This window comes from Rhipicephalus microplus, unplaced genomic scaffold, assembly GCF_043290135.1.
Source record: "Rhipicephalus microplus isolate Deutch F79 unplaced genomic scaffold, USDA_Rmic scaffold_200, whole genome shotgun sequence".
NCBI lineage: Eukaryota > Metazoa > Arthropoda > Arachnida > Ixodida > Ixodidae > Rhipicephalus > Rhipicephalus microplus.
The window spans coordinates 52,501-67,500 of record NW_027464771.1 but is presented as its reverse complement, the minus strand read 5'-3'; the positions used below and the strand labels follow the sequence as shown (position 1 = coordinate 67,500).

At 61.5% G+C, this 15,000-nt stretch overlaps 2 non-coding genes across 2 annotated transcripts; both read left to right on the top strand.

Annotated features, from left to right (window-relative positions):
• The first annotated feature begins 10,658 nt into the window (after nucleotides 1-10,658).
• Nucleotides 10,659-12,473, top strand: LOC142791966 (small subunit ribosomal RNA). The gene has a single exon (XR_012890545.1). It is a non-coding gene; the product is annotated as a small subunit ribosomal RNA (ribosomal RNA).
• A 1,719-nt stretch (nucleotides 12,474-14,192) lies between these two features.
• Nucleotides 14,193-14,345, top strand: LOC142791979 (5.8S ribosomal RNA). The gene has a single exon (XR_012890557.1). It is a non-coding gene; the product is annotated as a 5.8S ribosomal RNA (ribosomal RNA).
• Nucleotides 14,346-15,000: the final 655 nt, after the last annotated feature.

The window sequence follows — 15,000 nt, the reverse complement described above, 5'->3', positions numbered from 1 at the left end:
AAGGAACGGCGCGCAGTAGGGGTTTAAAACAAAGCTGGTCCCAAAATCGCGCCAAGTACGAAAGGAACAGCGCGGTCGAGACTCGGAAGAAAAAGCTTTCAAAGTGTCGTAGCACGATGCACACTGCTGTTCGTGTGGAACAAACGTGACTACCGTGCTGTACGGTGGAGTTCTGTGCGCAAAAGCGGCGCGTGTGTTTCTAAGCACCACAGCGTTGTGTCAAAAAAGAGGTGCCTGAGAGAAACGCATGCGACTGCCGTGCTTTGCGGCATAGCACCGTGCGCAAAAACGGTGCGCATGCAAGAGGTGTCAGAGCTAGCGAACTTGTGCCACGAGCAACAGGTCACTAAAAGCCTATAGATGACGGTGTTGGAGGAAAAGAAAAATATCGAGAAAGCACTGCGGTGTGCCGTGCGTAGGGACGGGCGCGCGTGCCACATGCCGCCGAAATATGGGTGTCGGAGAAAACAGAGTGCCGCGCGTAACGAGGGGCGCGCGTGTTACAGAGAGATATGCCCAAACGCATGAAAGTGTACGCAGGTGTCCTAAGGCAGTTTTTTTTTTTTTTCCTCATTTTGATGTCGCCCCGGCTGACGCGGTTTTCGTTTTTCCGTGCCGCCCCGGCTGACGCAGTTTTTGCGCCGCCCCGGCTGACGCGGTTTTTGCGCCGCCCCGGCTGACGCGGTTTTCGCGCCGCCCCGGCTGACGCGGTTTTCGCGCCGCCCCGGCTGACGCGGTTTTTGCGTCGCCCCGGCTGACGCGGTTCGGACTTTGCACTTTTTGGCTCACCCCGGCTGGCGGCCCACTCACTCGATCGCCAGGTCTGTTTGCCCCGGTGGTTCCACCGCCAGGCTTAAGCGCGAACTTTTTTTGTTTGTTTTCTTTTGATTAAGCGCAAGCTTTTTTCTTTGTTTTCTTTTGATTAAGCGCGGGCTTTTTTCTTTGTTTTTTTTTTATTTCGCCCCGGCAGACGCGGTTTTTGCGCCGCCCCGGCTGACGCGGTTTTTGCCGCCCCGGCTGACGCAGTTCGGACTTAGCACTTTTCGGCTGTGCCTGGCTGGCGGCCCACTCACTCGATCGCCATGTCTGTTTGCCACAGTTTTCCCGGTGGTGCCGCACCCGGGCTCGCCCCGGCTGACGCAGTTTTCGCGCCGCCCCGGCTGACGCGGTTTCGTGCCGCCCCGGCAGACGCGGTTTTCGCGCCGCCCCGGCTGACGCGGTTTCGTGCCGCCCCGGCAGACGCAGTTCGGACTTAGCACTTTTCGGCTGTGCCTGGCTGGCGGCCCACTCACTCAATCGCCATGTCTGTTTGCCACAGTTTTCCCGGTGGTGCCGCACCCGGGCTCGCCCCGGCTGACGCAGTTTTCGCGCCGCCCCGGCTGACGCGGTTTCGTGCCGCCCCGGCAGACGCGGTTTTCGCGCCGCCCCGGCAGACGCGGTTTTCGCGCCGCCCCGGCAGACGCAGTTCGGACTTAGCACTTTTCGGCTGTGCCTGGCTGGCGGCCCACTCACTCGATCGCCATGTCTGTTTGCCACAGTTTTCCCGGTGGTGCCGCACCCGGGCTCGCCCCGGCAGACGCGTTTTTTTTTTTTCTTTCGCCCCGGCTGACGCAGTTTTCGCGCCGCCCCGGCTGACGCGGTTTCGTGCCGCCCCGGCAGACGCGGTTTTTTGCGCCGCCCCGGCTGACGCGGTTTTTGCCGCCCCGGCTGACGCAGTTCGGACTTAGCACTTTTCGGCTGTGCCTGGCTGGCGGCCCACTCACTCGATCGCCATGTCTGTTTGCCACAGTTTTCCCGGTGGTGCCGCACCCGGGCTCGCCCCGGCTGACGCAGTTTTCGCGCCGCCCCGGCTGACGCGGTTTCGTGCCGCCCCGGCAGACGCGGTTTTCGCGCCGCCCCGGCTGACGCGGTTTCGTGCCGCCCCGGCAGACGCAGTTCGGACTTAGCACTTTTCGGCTGTGCCTGGCTGGCGGCCCACTCACTCGATCGCCATGTCTGTTTGCCACAGTTTTCCCGGTGGTGCCGCACCCGGGCTCGCCCCGGCTGACGCAGTTTTCGCGCCGCCCCGGCTGACGCGGTTTCGTGCCGCCCCGGCAGACGCGGTTTTCGCGCCGCCCCGGCTGACGCGGTTTCGTGCCGCCCCGGCAGACGCAGTTCGGACTTAGCACTTTTCGGCTGTGCCTGGCTGGCGGCCCACTCACTCGATCGCCATGTCTGTTTGCCACAGTTTTCCCGGTGGTGCCGCACCCGGGCTCGCCCCGGCAGACGCGTTTTTTTTTTTCTTTCGCCCCGGCTGACGCAGTTTTCGCGCCGCCCCGGCTGACGCGGTTTCGTGCCGCCCCGGCAGACGCGGTTTTTTTGCGCCGCCCCGGCTGACGCGGTTTTTGCCGCCCCGGCTGACGCAGTTCGGACTTGGCACTTTTTGGCTGAGCCTGGCTGGTGGCCCACTCACTCGATCGCCATGTCTGTTAGCCACAGTTTTCCCGGTGGTGCCGCACCCGGGCTCGCCCCGGCTGACGCAGTTTTCGCGCCGCCCCGGCAGACGCGGTTTTCGCGCCGCCCCGGCTGACGCGGTTTTTGCCGCCCCGGCTGACGCAGTTCGGACTTGGCACTTTTTGGGCTGAGCCTGGCTGGCGGCCCACTCACTCGATCGCCATGTCTGTTTGCCACAGTCTTCCCGGTGGTGCCGCACCCGGGCTCGCCCCGGCAGACGCGTTTTTTTTTTCTTTCGCCCCGGCAGACGTGGTTCCCCCCCCCCCCCTTTTCGCTCGCCCCGGCTGACGAGGTTTTCGCGCCGCCCCGGCTGACGCAGTTTTCGCGCCGCCCCGGCTGACGCGGTTTCGTGCCGCCCCGGCTGACGCGGTTTTCGCGCCGCCCCGGCTGACGCGGTTTTTGCGTCGCCCCGGCTGACACGGTTCGGACTTTGCACTTTTCGGCTGTGCCTGGCTGGCGGCCCACTCACTCGATCGCCATGTCTGTTTGCCACAGTTTTCCCGGTGGTGCCGCACCCGGGCTCGCCCCGGCTGACGCAGTTTTCGCGCCGCCCCGGCTGACGCGGTTTCGTGCCGCCCCGGCAGACGCGGTTTTCGCGCCGCCCCGGCTGACGCGGTTTCGTGCCGCCCCGGCAGACGCAGTTCGGACTTAGCACTTTTCGGCTGTGCCTGGCTGGCGGCCCACTCACTCGATCGCCATGTCTGTTTGCCACAGTTTTCCCGGTGGTGCCGCACCCGGGCTCGCCCCGGCTGACGCAGTTTTCGCGCCGCCCCGGCTGACGCGGTTTCGTGCCGCCCCGGCAGACGCGGTTTTCGCGCCGCCCCGGCTGACGCGGTTTCGTGCCGCCCCGGCAGACGCAGTTCGGACTTAGCACTTTTCGGCTGTGCCTGGCTGGCGGCCCACTCACTCGATCGCCATGTCTGTTTGCCACAGTTTTCCCGGTGGTGCCGCACCCGGGCTCGCCCCGGCAGACGCGTTTTTTTTTTTCTTTCGCCCCGGCTGACGCAGTTTTCGCGCCGCCCCGGCTGACGCGGTTTCGTGCCGCCCCGGCAGACGCGGTTTTTTGCGCCGCCCCGGCTGACGCGGTTTTTGCCGCCCCGGCTGACGCAGTTCGGACTTAGCACTTTTCGGCTGTGCCTGGCTGGCGGCCCACTCACTCGATCGCCATGTCTGTTTGCCACAGTTTTCCCGGTGGTGCCGCACCCGGGCTCGCCCCGGCTGACGCAGTTTTCGCGCCGCCCCGGCTGACGCGGTTTCGTGCCGCCCCGGCAGACGCGGTTTTCGCGCCGCCCCGGCTGACGCGGTTTCGTGCCGCCCCGGCAGACGCAGTTCGGACTTAGCACTTTTCGGCTGTGCCTGGCTGGCGGCCCACTCACTCGATCGCCATGTCTGTTTGCCACAGTTTTCCCGGTGGTGCCGCACCCGGGCTCGCCCCGGCTGACGCAGTTTTCGCGCCGCCCCGGCTGACGCGGTTTCGTGCCGCCCCGGCAGACGCGGTTTTCGCGCCGCCCCGGCTGACGCGGTTTCGTGCCGCCCCGGCAGACGCAGTTCGGACTTAGCACTTTTCGGCTGCGCCTGGCTGGCGGCCCACTCACTCGATCGCCATGTCTGTTTGCCACAGTTTTCCCGGTGGTGCCGCACCCGGGCTCGCCCCGGCAGACGCGTTTTTTTTTTCTTTCGCCCCGGCTGACGCAGTTTTCGCGCCGCCCCGGCTGACGCGGTTTCGTGCCGCCCCGGCAGACGCGGTTTTTTTGCGCCGCCCCGGCTGACGCGGTTTTTGCCGCCCCGGCTGACGCAGTTCGGACTTGGCACTTTTTGGCTGAGCCTGGCTGGTGGCCCACTCACTCGATCGCCATGTCTGTTAGCCACAGTTTTCCCGGTGGTGCCGCACCCGGGCTCGCCCCGGCTGACGCAGTTTTCGCGCCGCCCCGGCAGACGCGGTTTTCGCGCCGCCCCGGCTGACGCGGTTTTTGCCGCCCCGGCTGACGCAGTTCGGACTTGGCACTTTTTGGGCTGAGCCTGGCTGGCGGCCCACTCACTCGATCGCCATGTCTGTTTGCCACAGTCTTCCCGGTGGTGCCGCACCCGGGCTCGCCCCGGCAGACGCGTTTTTTTTTTCTTTCGCCCCGGCAGACGTGGTTCCCCCCCCCCCCCCCCTTTTCGCTCGCCCCGGCTGACGAGGTTTTCGCGCCGCCCCGGCTGACGCAGTTTTCGCGCCGCCCCGGCTGACGCGGTTTCGTGCCGCCCCGGCTGACGCGGTTTTCGCGCCGCCCCGGCTGACGCGGTTTTTGCGTCGCCCCGGCTGACACGGTTCGGACTTTGCACTTTTCGGCTGTGCCTGGCTGGCGGCCCACTCACTCGATCGCCATGTCTGTTTGCCACAGTTTTCCCGGTGGTGCCGCACCCGGGCTTGCCCCGGCAGACGCGTTTTTTTTTTTTCTTTTCGCCCCGGCTGACGCAGTTTTCGCCCCGCCCCGGCTGACGCGGTTTCGTGCCGCCCCGGCAGACGCGGTTTTTTGCGCCGCCCCGGCTGACGCGGTTTTTGCCGCCCCGGCTGACGCAGTTCGGACTTTGCACTTTTTGGCTGAGCCTGGCTGGCGGCCCACTCACTCGATCGCCATGTCTGTTTGCCACAGTTTTCCCGGTGGTGCCGCACCCGGGCTCGCCCCGGCAGACGCGTTTTTTTTTTTCCTTCGCCCCGGCAGACGTGGTTCCCCCCCCCCCTCCGTCTTTCTTTTTGTTTTTTTTTTTCGCCGCGGCTGAAGAGGATTTTTCGGTGCCTCGACGCCCCGGTAGTCGCGGTTTTTCCGTTTCCGCACGGCCCCGGCTGACGCTGCTCGGTCACAGTCGCCTTTTGTGAGGATTGCAGACTTCTTGAGCGCGGGTGTTTTTTTTTTGTTGTTGTTGTTGTTTTATTACGCATTCGCTCCAGCAGACGCTGTTTAGACTTTTTGTTTCCTCTTTTATCCTGCGACGAGGTGACGAGGTTTATTCGGTGCCCCGCCGCCCCGGCTGAAGTGATTTTTCCTGTCCCGTGCCGCCCCGGCTGACGCGGTTGGGACTTCGCGTTTGTTCGGCCGCCACGGGTTTTGGCGCACTCGCTCGGTTGCTTGTTGTTGCCACTTGTTGCGAACCCAGGTTTCTTGAGCGAGCGCGGGCGTTTTTTCTTCCTTTCTTTCTTTGTTCTATGTGTTAGCGAATCGGCCTTTAATATCACACGAGGACTCACAACCAACAATTTTCAGTTTGAAGTGTAAAAAATCTGCAGGTGTTGACGTAACTGACTTGCCCCGTACCCTTGAGTACATCCATGAAGTTCTCGTAGTACTACTAAATCGCATTATTCCAAGTGGAGAAATTCCCATAAACTTGCAAACCTCTACACGAAAATCGGTGCGCGTGATAAAGTTGAAAATTATCGTCCGATATCAAATGTGCCTTCTATAACACAAATTCTAGGAAAAAAAAAAAAAAAACACTTGTTCGCCGTTTTCTGCGCCGTGACTGGCAGCACTCCGGCGAAGCGAAACGGGGTCGATTCGAGCACGATATCGGCGTCTTTCGACGTGCTCGCCGGCGACCGTCGCACGAGTACGTCGCACGAGCGCGTCTGCCGGGGCGCCGTTTGCGAAGCCGACGCAAAAGTGGGAACCGCCGCTCGGATGATCGCCGCTTTCGGCAGAGTGAGTGTTGGCACTCCGGGGAAGCGAAACAGCGTGAATGCGCCCACGAAATCGGCGTATTTTGAAGTGCCCGCCGGCGACCGTCGCACGAGTACGGTAAACCGCGTCAGCCGGGGCGTAGTTCGGGACGCCGACGAAAAAGTGGGAAGCGCAACTCGGATCTTCGCCGTTTTTGCAGGAGTGAGTGGCGGCCCTCCTGCGAGACCAAGAAGCATCGATTCGTGCACGAATTCGGCGCCTTTCGACGTGATCGCCGGCGACCGTCGCTCGAGTAGGGCAAACCGCGTCTGCCGGGGCGGGCTTCGGGACGCCGATGCGAAAGTGGGAAACGCTGCTCGGATGTTCGCCGTTTTTGGCCGAGTGAGTGCTGGCACTCGGGCGAAGCCAAACGGGGCCGATTACGGCACGATATCGGCGTCTTTCGACGTGCCCGGCGGCGACCGTCGCACGAGTACGGTAAACCGCGTCAGCCCGGGCGGAGTTCGGGACGCCGATGCGAAAGTGGAGAACGCCGCTCGGATCTTCGCCGTTTTTGGAGGAGTGAGTGGCGGCACTCCGGAGAAGCCAAGGAGCGCCAATTAGCGCACGATATCGGCGTCTTTCGACGCGCTCGCCGGCGACCGTCGAACGAGTAGGGCAAACCGCGTCTGCCGGGGCGGGGTTTACGACGCCGACGCAAAAGTGGGAACCGCCGCTCGGATGTTGGCCGTTTTTGGCAGAGTGAGTGCTGGCACACCGGCGACGCGAAAGAGCGCGAAAGCGCCCACGAAAGTGGCGTATTTGGACGTGCTTGACGGCGACCGCTGCAGGAGTACGAAAAACCACGTCAGCCGGGGCGAGCGACCCACGGCGGTCTGGGTGCTTATCGCTGCTATTATAGGGGCACCCCGGCAGACGCAGAAAAAAAAAATTTTTTTTCGACCTTCTTTTTTGCTGGTCGAGCTCGGGTAACCCAGGTCGCAATGGGAGCCGCGCACGAAAGCGGCGTCGCGAGACGCGTTCGCGGTCGCTAGTCGCACGAGCTCGGCAACCGCGTCAGCCGGCGCGGAGTTCGGGATGCCGACGGCTAAGTGGGTACCGCTGCTCGGATGTTCGCCGTTTTTGGCCGAGTGAGTGCTGGCACTCCGGCGAAGCGAAACGGGGCCGATTCGGGCACGATATCGGCGTATTTCGACGTGCTCGCCGGCGACCGTCGCACGAGTACGGCAAAGCGCGTCTGCCGGGGCGAGGTTTGCGATGCCGACGAAAAAGTGGGAAGCGCCGCTCGGATCTTCGCCGTTTTTGCAGGAGTGAGTGGCGGCCCTCCTGCGAGACCAAGAAGCATCGACTCGCGCACGATATCGGTGTCTTTCGACGTGCCCGCCGGCCACCGCCGCACGAGTACGGCAAACCGCGTATGCCGGGGCGGGGTTGGCGACGCCGACGCAAAAGTGGGAACCGCCACTAGGATGTTCGCCGTTTTTGGCAGAGTGAGTGCTGGCACACCGGCGACGCGAAAGAGCGCGAAAGCGCCCACGAAAGTGGCGTATTTGGACGTGCTTGACGGCGACCGCTGCAGGAGTACGAAAAACCACGTCAGCCGGGGCGAGCGACCCACGGCGGTCTGGGTGCTTATCGCTGCTATTATAGGGGCACCCCGGCAGACGCAGAAAAAAAAAATTTTTTTTCGACCTTCTTTTTTGCTGGTCGAGCTCGGGTAACCCAGGTCGCAATGGGAGCCGCGCACGAAAGCGGCGTCGCGAGACGCGTTCGCGGTCGCTAGTCGCACGAGCTCGGCAACCGCGTCAGCCGGCGCGGAGTTCGGGATGCCGACGGCTAAGTGGGTACCGCTGCTCGGATGTTCGCCGTTTTTGGCCGAGTGAGTGCTGGCACTCCGGCGAAGCGAAACGGGGCCGATTCGGGCACGATATCGGCGTATTTCGACGTGCTCGCCGGCGACCGTCGCACGAGTACGGCAAAGCGCGTCTGCCGGGGCGAGGTTTGCGATGCCGACGAAAAAGTGGGAAGCGCCGCTCGGATCTTCGCCGTTTTTGCAGGAGTGAGTGGCGGCCCTCCTGCGAGACCAAGAAGCATCGACTCGCGCACGATATCGGTGTCTTTCGACGTGCCCGCCGGCCACCGCCGCACGAGTACGGCAAACCGCGTATGCCGGGGCGGGGTTGGCGACGCCGACGCAAAAGTGGGAACCGCCACTAGGATGTTCGCCGTTTTTGGCAGAGTGAGTGCTGGCACTCCGGCGAAGCGAAAGAGCGCGAATGCGCCCACGAAAGTGGCGTGTTTGGACGTGCTTGACGACGACCACCGCAGGAAAACGAAAAACCACGTCAGCCGGGGCGAGCGACCCATGGCGGTCTGGGTGCTTATCGCTGCTATTATAGGGGCACCCCGGCAGACGCAAAAAAAAAAAAAATTTTTTTTCGACATTCTTTCTTGCTCGTCGACCTCGGGTGACCCAGGTCGCAGTGGGAGCCGCGCACGAAAGCGGCGTCGCGAGACGGCTTCGCGGTCGCTAGTCGCACGAGCTCGGCAACCGCGTCTGCCGGGGCGGAGTTCGGGACGCCGACGGCTAAGTGGGAACCGCCGCTCGGATGTTCGCCGTTTGTGGCCGAGTGAGTGCTGGCACTCCGGCGAAGCCAAACGGGGCCGATTCCGGCACGATATCGGCGTCTTTCTACGTGCTCGCCGGCGACCGTCGCACGAGTACGGCAAAGTGCGTCTGCCGGGGCGGGGTTTGCGACGCGTACGCAATAGTGAGAACCGTCGCTCGGATGTTCGTCGTCTTTCGCCGAGCCAGTGCTGGCACTCCGGCGAAGCCGAACGGAGCCGATTCGGGCACGATATCGGCGTCTTTCCACGTGCTCGCCGGCGACCGTCGCACGAGTACGGTAAACCGCGTCAGCCGGGGCGGAGTTCGGGACGCCGATGCGAAAGTGGGAAGCGCCGCTCGGATCTTCGCCGTTTTTGGAGGAGTCAGTGGCGGCACTCCGGTGAAGCCAAGGTGCGCCAATTCGCGCACGATATCGGCGTCTTTCGACGTGCCCGCCGGCCACCGTCGCACGAGTACGGCAAACCTCGTCTGCCGGGGCGGGGTTTGCGACGCCGACGCAAAAGTGGGAACCGCCGCTCGGATGTTCGCCGTTTTTGGCAGAGTGAGTGCTGGCACTCCGGCGAAGCGAAAGAGCGTGAATGCGCCCACGAAAGTAGCGTATTTGGACGTGCTTGACGGCGACCGCCGCAGGAGTACGAAAAACCACGTCAGCCGGGGCGAGCGACCCACGGCGGTCTGGGTGCTTATCGCTGCTATTATAGGGGCACCCCGGCAGACGCAGAAAGAAAAAAAAAAAAAATGGGGACATGGCGTGCGTCACCGTGCGGCTTCGCAGCGTTGCCGAAGTCGCCGAGCCCTTCGACTGAGCCGAACGGCGGACAGGGAACGTTGGTCGGCCGTTCTAACCTGTCGGTGCCACGCCGAGACGTCGTTAAGGAAAACCGCGTCGTGGGCCTCTACGACGCCGTCGAGTCGTTGTACGTTTGGTGTCCAGCGTGTCGGCGGCGAGTAGCGGACACGTCGTTCACGACTTCGGTCTTTCGCAGTCGACGCGAACTTGCGGAGAGTCGTGGTGCCTCACGTTTTCGGCAGAAACCGCGGCGGAATTTTCCCGTGCGTGCGCGCACGACCTCGGTGCTGTGCCGTCAGCGTAGTGTTGCACAAACTCGTGGCCTACCCAAGGTGCGGTACGTTTGCGGCCGTATCCTCGGTGGGAATTTCGTGAGTAGGGTCGCAAATTCTACGACCTCGGCGGGTTTGAGAGCGACGTAGACTTGTGGCACGCTCAACGTGCCACACGTTTCGGGGCACACCCGCGGTGAAATTTTCTCGAGTACGCTCGTATTAGTGCCCAAGGAGGTCTGGGTACTTATCGCTGCTATTATGTGGGGGTTCTCGTGAGCGGCGTACGCGAAAGCGACCGGGTGTCTGATATGCGGCGGGCTTCGGCCTCGTCAAGCGTGTCCTCGGGTCTGCTCCAGGGGAATCCACGGCAGTCGTCTGCAGCCTCATCCGCTTGATGCGTTAGGGGCTGGTTGTCGGACGGTGCCGTTTTACCACGATATCGAGGTGTGTTCCGTGTCGTCCTCGGGCGATTCAGATGCGAAAGCGCCGAAGACGCGGGCGTGACCCGTCGTCTGGCGGCTTTGCAGTCTCGGCTCCGTTGCTAGTTCCGGCCGGTCCACCGACAGTGCAGCGGGCTTGGGCAACCCGCACGGCGCGACCGAGTCGATGCAACGAAAAAGAGCGAGCATGAACGTGCTTCTTGCCGCACGGCTCCCACTCGTCTTTCGGGAAGGTTGTGCCGTAGCGAGCTCGAACGCCGTCATCTCGGAGTGCAAAATAAGCGTGTTGGGGCGCCTGAAGGTGGCCTCCGCCGCACACAGACTGCGTCCGGCCCGCCGAAGGCGAGGACGGACGCGCAGTCGAACGATTACCTGGTTGATCCTGCCAGTAATCATATGCTTGTCTCAAAGATTAAGCCATGCATGTCTAAGTACATGCCGAAATAAGGCGAAACCGCGAATGGCTCATTAAATCAGTTATGGTTCCTTAGATCGTTTCTTCCTACTTGGATAACTGTGGCAATTCTAGAGCTAATACATGCAGTGAGCCTGGAGCCCTTTGGGTAACGGGTGCTTTTATTAGACCAAGATCGATCGGGTTTCGGCCCGTATTGTGTGGTGACTCTGGATAACTTTGTGCTGATCGCATGGCCACGAGCCGGCGACGTTTCTTTCAAGTGTCTGCCTTATCAACTTTCGATGGTAGGTTACTTGCTTACCATGGTTGTTACGGGTAACGGAGAATCAGGGTTCGATTCCGGAGAGGGAGCCTGAGAAACGGCTACCACATCCAAGGAAGGCAGCAGGCGCGCAAATTACCCACTCCCGGCACGGGGAGGTAGTGACGAAAAATAACAATACGGGACTCTTTTGAGGCCCCGTAATTGAAATGAGTACACTCTAAATCCTTTAACGAGGATCAATTGGAGGGCAAGTCTGGTGCCAGCAGCCGCGGTAATTCCAGCTCCAATAGCGTATACTAAAGCTGCTGCGGTTAAAAAGCTCGTAGTTGGATCTCAGTTCCAGACGAGTAGTGCATCTACCCGATGCGACGGCTCGGACTGAACATCATGCCGGTTCTTTCTTGGTGCACTTCATTGTGTGCCTCGAGATGGCCGGTGCTTTTACTTTGAAAAAATTAGAGTGCTCAACGCAGGCGAGTCGCCTGAATAAACTTGCATGGAATAATAGAACAAGACCTCGTTTCTGTTCTGTTGGTTTTTGGAATACGAGGTAATGATTAAGAGGGACGGACGGGGGCATTCGTATTGCGGCGCTAGAGGTGAAATTCTTGGACCGTCGCAAGACGAACTACTGCGAAAGCATTTGCCAAGAATGTTTTCATTGATCAAGAACGAAAGTCAGAGGTTCGAAGGCGATCAGATACCGCCCTAGTTCTGACCATAAACGATGCCAACCAGCGATCCGCCTGAGTTACTCAAATGACTCGGCGGGCAGCTTCCGGGAAACCAAAGTATTTGGGTTCCGGGGGAAGTATGGTTGCAAAGCTGAAACTTAAAGGAATTGACGGAAGGGCACCACCAGGAGTGGAGCCTGCGGCTTAATTTGACTCAACACGGGAAAACTTACCCGGCCCGGACACTGGGAGGATTGACAGATTGAGAGCTCTTTCTTGATTCGGTGGATGGTGGTGCATGGCCGTTCTTAGTTGGTGGAGCGATTTGTCTGGTTAATTCCGATAACGAACGAGACTCTAGCCTATTAAATAGGTGCGGGGTTCCCAGCACCTTACAACCTTCTTAGAGGGACAAGCGGCTCCTAGCCGCACGAAACAGAGCAATAACAGGTCTGTGATGCCCTTAGATGTCCGGGGCCGCACGCGCGCTACACTGAAGGAAGCAGCGTGTCTTTATCCCTGTCTGAAAAGACTGGGTAACCCGTGGAACTTCTTTCGTGATTGGGATAGGGGCTTGCAATTGTTCCCCTTGAACGAGGAATTCCCAGTAAGCGCGAGTCATAAGCTCGCGTTGATTACGTCCCTGCCCTTTGTACACACCGCCCGTCGCTACTACCGATTGAATGATTTAGTGAGGTCTTCGGACCGATGTCCGGCGCGGCCTTTCGGTTGCGCCGGTCTGTTGGAAAGATGACCAAACTTGATCATTTAGAGGAAGTAAAAGTCGTAACAAGGTTTCCGTAGGTGAACCTGCGGAAGGATCATTAACGGATTGTGAAGGGTGAGCGCCTCAGCTGCGTCTGCGCCCGACACTTTCTGCCGCTGACCCCGTTTGGACGCGGGGTCGGCTTTTCCCCACGGGGCTGCCTGAATGTGGAGCGGCACCCCGTGACAAATTGTTGCGCCCAGCGGACGCCAACACCGCGACCTTGGACGGTCGGCCAGGTGGCGGACGCGGGTACAAACGGCGCAACGCACTCATAGGTCGGCTTTCGACCCGCCACTGCACCGTGGCTCGAAGCGCTCGAAATGCGCGACCCGACCGCTGCGGGACCGCCTAGTACTGTAAACAGGAGCGGCGGAGCGCGAACGGCGAGTCGTGGTTACGTCGGTAGAAGGCGAGGCTGCGCGTTCCCGAAACGCCAGCCGAGTGCCCTCCCGACCGTTCGAGCGTGCAAGAACGAGACCCGACAATCGCGCGGCGACTGCCAAGTACGAGAGGAACGGCACAAGCGTCGGCGGTCGGTCAAGGAACTGGCGATGTGACGGGTCCGCTGTGCACCAGTGCATACCGTCCCGCCGTCCGCGGCAAGCGCCTCCGCGTCCTCGGGTGACGGAGGCTGCCGGTCGGTTCTTGCAGGCGAGGGATCTCGCTGGCACCGGTTCGCGTTGACGCGCGGCCGGTCATGGCACGGCGATGCGACGGCCGAGGTGCGCAGTACTCGATGGAGGAACCGCACGCTCCGATGACCGTCCCGCCCTCCGCGGCGTATGCGTACCGACCGTAATGGTTGCAGCAGCGCCGGCCGGCTTTTGAATTCGCCACACGAAACACGGTGCGAGATCGCGGTTAGGGGAGCGTCGACGTTGCCAGGCGTTTTGCTTGCTGCCGAGGGAAAGGCGGCACGGCCACGTCGCGCTCGTCGCGATTAGCGGGTCTGCGCGCTTTGGGAAGGTGCCGCAACGACTTGCCGAAAGAGGAAGCACGGAAGAACGAGGGACTTGGACGTCCCGACAATTGAACGCACTTGCGGCCAGGCCCTTGCTGGCTTCGTTCTTCCGCCTCGAGTAGGCTCGTACGCGGCTCCGGCGCCGAAAGTGGTCCTTGGCACCGACTTCGGTGGACGTGGGAAGTGCCGCGCAAGTACGGCGCGCCTGGCTCCACCTGTTGGCTAAAGTAGGCAGCCGGATCGGCATTTTGGTGTGCGGTGGCAAACCGTGGATGCGAAAAAAGCTTGTGCGATTTCGTGGAACAAAAAGCGGGGGTCCCCCTTTTTATGCGGAGGAGACCGACCCGCCTGCCGTGGTGAACCGCGACGCCACGGTAAAAACGGGAGAGGCTTGTCGATGGGACCGTGCATCCCGCGCTCCACGGAGGCCGGGAGGCGGCCGCCCGAGGAAATGTGTAGCCGTCGAGGCCCGCATCTGCGTGCACTCTTATCCAAATGGGTGTACCGCAGGCATTTTCTGGTTAGGCGGGCCAATGAGAGCGAGCACACAACGATACCTACGGGTCCGGCTTGGAGAACCGGCTTCGACGCCTCCCGAGTATTTATAGAGGGGTGGACCACGAAAGCACTCGCAAGTAGCGAAAGCGAAACGCCGTCCGAAACACACCGTTTGCTCGATTTGCGGCAGCCGAAAAAGGCGCGGCAGAGTTTTGGAGTCCAAGCGTGCGCTGAAAAGCGCCCTTCTTGGCCACTGTTTGGCCGAGTGCCAGAAACGTTTGGTTTTGACTGTACGGAATTGAACAAACACTTTTTCACGACTCTAAGCGGTGGATCACTCGGTTCTCGGGTCGATGAAGAACGCAGCCAGCTGCGAGACTTGGTGTGAATTGCAGGACACACTGAGCACTGATTCTTTGAACGCACATTGCGGCCTTGGGTCTTCCCTTGGCTTCGTCTGTCTGAGGGTCGGATCACATATCAAGAGAGCCTTCGGCGCACAAGGGAACGTGAGCCGTCGACTCGTTTTGACCGCGTCGGCAACACGGACAGCACGCTGAACACCTCACAGCGAGCGCCAACAGCGGCCACTCAAGGGCGAGACGGTGGCGACCGTCGTGCCAGAGCCCAACCGAAACGGGGGCGACCGACTGCATTGAGGATGTGGCACCTCGTTGAGACCGCCGCAGGACTTCGAGTCGGAAGGAAGCCTGCAGGGAAAGTGCGGTCGAGGTTGCGTACTCCTCTCTGCGACCGGGCGCGCAAGAGCTGCGAGAGCCACGGACGCGCAACTTTAACGCACGGTAAACACGAGGAGCGAAAGCCGGCCAGCAAAGCTTCTCCAGCCGTGCGCAAAGTGCGCGAGATCGCAGCCTTGCGTTGCGCTTGTTGCCCTCGAAGTAAGCAGGGTGTCCCGTAGACCGGGCGCTCGAACACGCTGCGGGGCCGTGCCTCCTCCAGGCTTTGCCGCGCGAACAGGGAACGTTCGCGCGCAAAGCGCAGGGAGGTGAGGAGGCTGCGCCCGACGTTTGCGGTTCGCTGCATACGCGGTTGATGCGGAGAGCACGGCGCGACGACTTGCCGCGAAGCGGAAAAAGTCTCCCGCACGAGTTGGCGAAACGTTGGC